This window comes from Chamaea fasciata, unplaced genomic scaffold, assembly GCF_029207755.1.
Source record: "Chamaea fasciata isolate MVZ Bird 193981 ecotype frontalis unplaced genomic scaffold, bChaFas1.0.hap1 SCAF_39, whole genome shotgun sequence".
NCBI lineage: Eukaryota > Metazoa > Chordata > Aves > Passeriformes > Sylviidae > Chamaea > Chamaea fasciata.
The window spans coordinates 844,655-852,383 of NW_027094124.1; positions in this window are offsets into that span (position 1 = coordinate 844,655).

Below are 7,729 nucleotides of genomic sequence, written 5' to 3' on the forward strand. Positions count from 1 at the left end.
TCAGCCAATGCAGATTTTCGGCTGCCTTGGACATTATCCCTTCAGAACAGCCACAATCTTTTTCGATAGACATTCTCCCCAGGTAAAAATCCAGGCGTGATGGTGAAGGGGCTAATTCTTTACCCGATTTAGAATTAGTCAGAGATCTTCACTGTGTTTGTGACTCGTGCTCTCTTCACTTGAAACAGCTCCCCCAAGACCTTGAGGGACAACTTGCTTCAACTGCCAGGAGGTCAAACTTGATAAAATCTTCAATATTGTCCTTTCCGGTGTATTTCCTCATCCTCCTGCTCTTATGAGATCTGCCTATACTGCAGGACCAGCTATCTGCTCTAAAAACATGGTTCTTGTATGAAAAATACAAGCCAAAATAGAAAAACTAGATGCTGAAAGGAATATCAACCAAGTCAAATCCAACTTTTAAAAAAAATCCTCAAGAAATGATTCACCCACCCCAAAACAAATGCAGCAGGAGAGGCAACTTATTCATCTCACAGAGATCATTCTCCTATCTCTCCATGCTCTGCTCCAAAGTGTGTTCAAATCAAAGGATCTCATTTTTTTCCTCTTCCCCTCAATTGTATTTAATTAGGCTTTTTTTTTTCCCTTTGAAGTCAAGGGAAAGAGGCCTATTTATTGCAAGGAATATTTAGCCTGGCCTTTTCCTTCCAGTGGTCTACCTCACTGCATCTTCAAACCCATTGTTCCATAGGGACAGGGAGGCATCCAAATAAAGATTAAGAAAAAGGCAATTCCTGTGGTGTTATCAATTGAAGAAACAGGATCACTTTTCCCAGTGTCAATCAACTTCAATACACTAATAAAATTAACAAATATCAAAGTGGTTTGGGTCTGAAATAGAAACATTTCCACTAAACCTGAGTAGCTTTTCCAAATACTGGGCAAATAGTTTGATACACTTTGAAATACTAAAATATCTCCAGTGCTCCAAGATGAAGCTGAGCAAATTTCACTGAGTGAAATGAGAGTAGACATTGTTTGCACCTTCGAAGCATGCACCATATTTTCATCTTGGTGTTTAAAACAAGGCCACTACAAGGAGAATTTCCACTGGCCCAGCTGTCAGTAACTGGTTTTGTGACTTACCTGCTGGGGAATTACTCACTTCCCATTGCAAATCTGAAATCACTGTTCATATGGACAAATTGCTCCTGACTGCACCCTGATGATGTGTCCTCAGTCCAGCTCATGGCACTGGCAAGATAAATGTGTAGAATGAGATTAGGGGCAAAACACTAACAAAATTTGCTTAGATCAAAGAGATGCACTCACACCCTGTCAGTACTACCTGACATCTTCCTGACAATATTATGAGGCAATTAATGTCTGTATGTATTGGCTGATGGAGGTGAATTATGGTAAGTTCTAGGAGGCTACTCTCTAAAGCAGGGGAAGCTGATTAATTACCCAGCAATAATTCATTATTGAGACATTTAGGTCGACTTGTGCACCACAAAGTCAGAGGGAGCAGGAAACAATCAAACCGATGAATACTGTTCAGACTAAACTCTTTGCAGCTATAGCCATAGAGGCACATTTACAGAGAAAATGACACCATCTCAGAGAAATTAGGTGCCTGGAAGCAAATCCTCAAACCAAGTGGGCAGTCTCCATCCCATACAAGGGATGTATCAGCACATGCAGCAGGAGCCCCTGTGCTGGCATTCTCACTGTTTCTCAGGTCTACCTGTTCCCTGCCTCAAACAATGATCACACACCCGGGGCACAAAGGAGGAGCCAGTCTGCAAAGCCTTGGGCTTTCATCTCACACTGCTACACTGAAGCAAATGGACAGGAAAATAGAAGAAGCCTGAATACACCTCTGCTGATAAAGATCTGTATGTTAATACCATTAACATTGACTACATCTAATTTAAAGCCGATATCTGCCTGCATATCACATCCAAGTCTCTTTTCAGGTGTACAAAAAATGTGTCTATTTCACAGCATTTCTTCCTTTACTTCTCCACCTGAATCATACAGAAAATACACTTCTTGGCCACCAGCAAATCATTACCCCTTATGGGGACTGTTCCCCAAAGAGTTTAAGTACCAGAACAATGGACTACTGCACACCACCAAATTTCAATTGTGACTTAACTATTCCACAAAGGGGATTTACTGTAGTGACACCTCTCAGGAAGACACAATTATTGCAAATTTCACTGACATTTTCCACTAACAAAACACCACTTCTACTTTAGCAGTGATTCAAAGATGGAAACTTTCCATAAAGCCTTTTCTTTCCTCTGGGTGTCAGAGTTGTCCTCAAAGTCCTTCTGTGTTAAAAATTAATTGTCTGGTTTGGTCTAACACACCCAATGTATTAGTTAGGGAGTACATGCGCAGTAATATTTCAGAAAGGTTACAACCCTCCTCCCCAAGATCTTGGATGGCAATTTTGGGTTACTCTGAACCTCTCTCCAGCTTTGGCTTCTGAACTTTTCCTTTAATCTACTTTTCAATTCACTTCATGTACACCCATACAGTAGTTTTCCTCTTTTTGTAACCTGGTGTCCAAATACCAGAACGACCGCTTGACCATTTCCATAAACAGACCATCCTCTGCAAAAGCCTTCAGTCAGAATCTTATTATTAAAGCAAGTTTTTCCAAACAGTTTCTGCTGCAGAGTCAAAGGGCCCTCTGCTCAGAATCCTTTTCCTTAAAAGCATGGGGATATGGATGATTTCTGTGCATCGCAAAGGTCCAGTGCCATTCACCTCTGGATACCAACCTGTTCTTCCATCTGACTGGGGATGGAGTCGCGGAAGATGAGAGGATTTCTCTCTAGCAATGATATCCTGCCCCTTGGCAGATATCAGGCAGTTCAAATCAAATTTCAGGTTTAGCTCACAACACTCAGGATGCTGACACATGCTGGAAGCACTGTCACAGCAGCTCTAGCTTGACTTTCTGTCTATACTACTGGACATCTTAAATCACTTCTGAACAGGATCACTAGAAATGGGCAGCCATCCCTAAATCATCCACGAAAACACAATGGCATCCAACAGGTGTTTGCTTGAGTTATCCCCCTAAGGGAAGGCAGTACTTCAACAGGCATATAGAGGATAAAAGGAATAATTCTGTTTCTAAGAGCTGCCTCCTTCCCCTGTCTCCTCATTTCACATCAACATCTAAGAGGTCAACATTCAAGAGCTTTTCCTACAGTCTCTTCTTGAACCCCTCGGACTTGTTCTCGTCTCAGTATATCCAGGTAACTCCATTTAGAGTTAGTATATCTAGATAACTCCATTTAGAGTTACTGGAGATTTGTTCATCACCTTTATTATCTTCCAAGCTACTAGGCAAACCAAGTGGGCTATCCTGTCTTATAAATTCCAGCTCTGCCCGACCAATATATGCTTGGTCATATGAATGACTTCAGGAAATACTGCCAAAAAGAAGACATTTGCCTGATCTTCTGGCTAGAGTGGACACCACGTAAAGGTACTAGAGTAGAGCCATGAAAACCAGAGCATGGCAAACAATGCCTGGCCTAAAATTGTCTCTCTGTCCTGGGTTGAAGTATATTCTATCACCATCTTCATGAACTGTTGAAACCAGGTGAGGCAGTGCTCCCTGCCTCCTCCACTCTGGCTTATCTTCTGTTAATGGGCCATCAGCACCTTTGCTACACAGCTCACAGATAACCCCCTCCTGGACTACCTCCTGTTAATGGGCCCATCAGGCCTTATCACATGACTCACCATCCCATTGTGGGATGCTCCGCCCAGAGGGAGAAACCAAGCATTCCAGCCTGGATATAAGCTGAGACTCTGAACACCAGAGGGGCGCTTACCCACTGGATTCCCAGAGGACCCGAGCTACCAGACCTTTCTACAGGATCACTGCTTCAGGAAGACCACCTCATCTGGACTGCTTCCACCACTACGCTCAGGTTGTATTCTGACTCTGTCAGTGGTCTTTTGTATTATTGCATCGATTTTATTTTACTTTCTTTCCTTTTTTTTTTTCCTATTAAATTGTATCTCTGACTTGGAGCCTCTCATTTGTTTTGCCTTCAAACTACTACACTCTCTCACACAGAAAAAAAGTCAGAACAATTAGGAGGAAGTCCAAGATTATTTAGAAGATAACCATGCGTCCACCAAAACACTGCACTGGGGAAATGGATGGAGTCTAGAGAATTAGAGCAGCTGCCAACATGAGACTGAAGTTTGTAAACACACTTTTCATTGCAACTCTCCACAAAAAACCTTGGGGCCTTTCACTACTCTCCCCAGAGGTTTTGGCCTTGTTATTAGTTTGCTTGGTGCCAGTTTGAGTGCCACTGAACCCACCTTCTAATTTCTCTTCAGAGTATTTAATTAGATCAATTTTGTGCTATATTATCATGCTTGGGTTTAACTTTTTGCCTTATTGACCATTATAAAGTCGAGAAAGGATAGGGCCTATCATTGTTTACTTCATATTAGGCACAATTTCTGCATTCTCTGAATGCTTCCTCATCAGCCTTTCTCTGCTTGCTTAATTTATCCACTCCAAAAGACTGAATTCATAAACTACAATTACCATGCTTATTGTCATTGGAATATTTCTGTGTACTTATAATTAATGTCTTTTAAACATACAGTCAAAGGTTATAGATTGGAAATCATGCGTAACCTTCTGTATTGATATCAAGATTTAGCTCAAGAATATGATTGATCATTTAAATATTTTCCTTTCTCAAGTCATGGAGCATAATTACATAATTACCAAAGAAAGATATACTGCCATATCATCCTATCATCATGCCTATTCTATTATTCCTGTGGATTATTTGAGTAATCCAGAATAATTAAAGTTCTAAAGAGCAAGAATTAAGAGAAAAGATACAGGATAGTTCCTCCCAGTTTTGATACCATGAGACCTCTAAGGTTGACTCTGAAGGCCTCCGACGGGGGTTCAGAATAATTCATTCTGTGTATGATATTCCTTATTTATAGCCAAAGCAGGGATCATGCTTCAGCTTCTAAACATTTACAATCTCTAATCCATTTTTTTCCAACAGGAGTAATTTACGTATCCAAGTCCAAACTGAATGAAAACTACCTTTAGATTTACTAAAATCTCATTATTCTTCTAATTGCAATAGGCACGAGATTGTACAGTAGTAAATCCCTCCAATTTCCACTAACTTCACTGAATACCACACCTTAACTTGATGGGGGATAAAGATATTGAAGGAAATCTATACTGTTTGACAGTTCTAAGATCACAGTTTTGCCTTTGCAAACTCTATTCCAACTGCTCTTTTCAACATCACCTCATGCTACACAAAAATCACAATGCAACCTGCACAATGCCGGGCCCCAGCTTCTCCCGCTGGCCCCGCTCACTCACCAGCTCGCCCCAGTGCCGGATGCGGGCCCGGGGCACGCATTTGATGGCCACCTGCGAGCAAAGGCCAGCAGCGGGCTCAGCTCGCCGCCTGCCCCGCCGCGCCCCGATCTTCTCCTCCTCCTCCTCCGCCCTCCTCCTCCTCCTCCTCCGCCCGCCGCCAGCCCCGCCGCTCACCGGGGCGCCGTCCGAGAGCCGCGTCCCCGAGCAGACGCTGCCGGAGCCTCCGCGCCCCGGCAGCGAACCCAGCCGGGACCGGTCCTGCAGGGCCTCCCGCGCCTCCCCTGCGGGCGACACGCGGCCCTCAGCGCTCGGCCCGGGGCCAGACACGGCCCCCGACCGCCCCCCGAGCGCCCCGGGCCGGCCATCCCCACCCGCCCCGGGCCCCGGCGGCTCGAGGCCGGCGGCTGCGCTGCCGAGCGGCGGAGCTCGGGCCGGGCAAGCCGCGGCGGAGGCGGCGGGAGCGGCCGCGCCGCGTCGCGTGTGTCCTCCGCGGGGCCCGGGAGGAGCCGGGGCGGGGCCGGGGGCGGGGGCAGGGGCGGGGCCGGGGGCGGGGCCGGAGGCAGAGGCGGGGCCGGGGGACGAAGCGGGGCCGGAGGCAGAGGCGGGGCCGGGGGACGAAGCGGGGCCGGGGCCGGGGCGGAGCCAGGGGCAGGGGCGGGGCCGGGGCCGGGCTCGGGACAGGCGCAGCCAAAGCGCAGCGATGCCGCCCTGGCCCCAGGCACTGATGCCCGCCCAGCGCCGCCACAGCCAGCACCGCCAGAGCCGGGCGGAGCCGAGACCGCGGCGGGACGCCCGGGGCCGGGGGCGGGCCCGGGGCGTGGCCCAGCCCTGCGAGGGGAGAGGGAGAGGCCGGGACGGGGACGCCGAGAGGGGCCGGGGGGGTCGGGAAAGGGACACCGGGAGAGGCTGCGGGACACCGAGACAGAGTGCGGCACAGCGGGAGAGGGAGAGGAGGAACAAGAGAGGGACGGGGAGGGGTCGTAGACGCCGTAGACTCCGTAGACTCGCTGCTGCCGCTGCCGCCGCTGCAACTGGAGCCCTGGGGCCGTTTGTCCGCGTGTCCGTTCCACGCTCGAGCCCCGCGCTCCCCGGGGACAGCCCCCGAGCCGCTCCAAACACGGCAACTTGGCCGTGCTGAGCCCACATCCAGAGGCCTGACTCCTGCGCCGTGGCGGAGGAATTCCCTCGGTCGCTGCTGTGCATTGTCCCCGCTGAGGGTCAGACACTGTCAGGACGCATTCCCTGGTTGTAGGATTCGTGCCCGACCCAAGCACTACGCTTATGTCTCCAGCATAACTTTGCAACAAAAACAGGGGAAGGCAAACTCTGTGTTCGGCCCACGGTATTTTCGAGTGTCTAAAACTCACTAACACCACTCGTGTTCCTCTGGCTGCCCAAATCCAGTCCCGTAATGTTGCTGTCTGTCCAGTGTGGGGCTCTGGTTCCATCTCTGAGGTGTGTGATGCATCCAGCTGGCAGTGCTGACTGACAGCTGGAGTCAGCAGAGGCATGGGTTAGTTACTCTCCATTCCATTGCAAAGGAATTCCTCTGCTGCAGCCAGGTGTCGGAGGCAATAACTGTCCTGTGCTGCTGATGCACTGCCTTCTCCAGCTTATTTAGTGATCTGTCATAAAAAAAAAAGATCATTTCGCTGATTTGAAAAGCAACACGCTGAACAGATCATTCAAGGTAGGAGGCTATTTCACATTTGGGAGAATAAATGTTCTTTCAATGTTGCAGTTCTGAGTAAACTAAATATAAACATGTTTTCTTCCAGCTAGAAGGAATGTCACTCTCTATTTTCATAGAGTTGATAATAAGTTGGAAAATAATGTAGTCTCCTAACGTTCAAGGAATGCCAGAAATATGGCAGGATTTTCTGTGGTTTTTAATGCTCATTTCTAGTGTAACTTGAATGTATTCCAAAATTACATGTTGGTGGTACATTCAGGCCAACATTGAATTGACTGGATTGTGTTGGTGGGTCCATGTGTAGGTTTTCCATATATTTACATACACCTTTTTCAAGAAGGGAGTTGTATTTTGCATTTCCATATACCTTCTAAAAGAAGGGAGTTGTATTTTCTGTGACTCCCTGCATAAATTCATAAATCTGGAGATTCTGTAGGGCTTAAAGGACAGTCTGGGGAGCAAAGCCCTCTGAACCCTGTGTCTTAGACTAAATTGACCATTAATCCTCCTGGTGTCCACATCTGAGAGCCATACCCTCTGCTTGCTGCAGGTTTGTCACAGCTCTTTGGGGTCACGATGGCCTTCGTGATCTGAGTAATGCTGTACTGCTCCTGCCTGCTCACCTCTGCTCAGAGAGGTTCAGTATTTACTAGCTCAACTCTTAT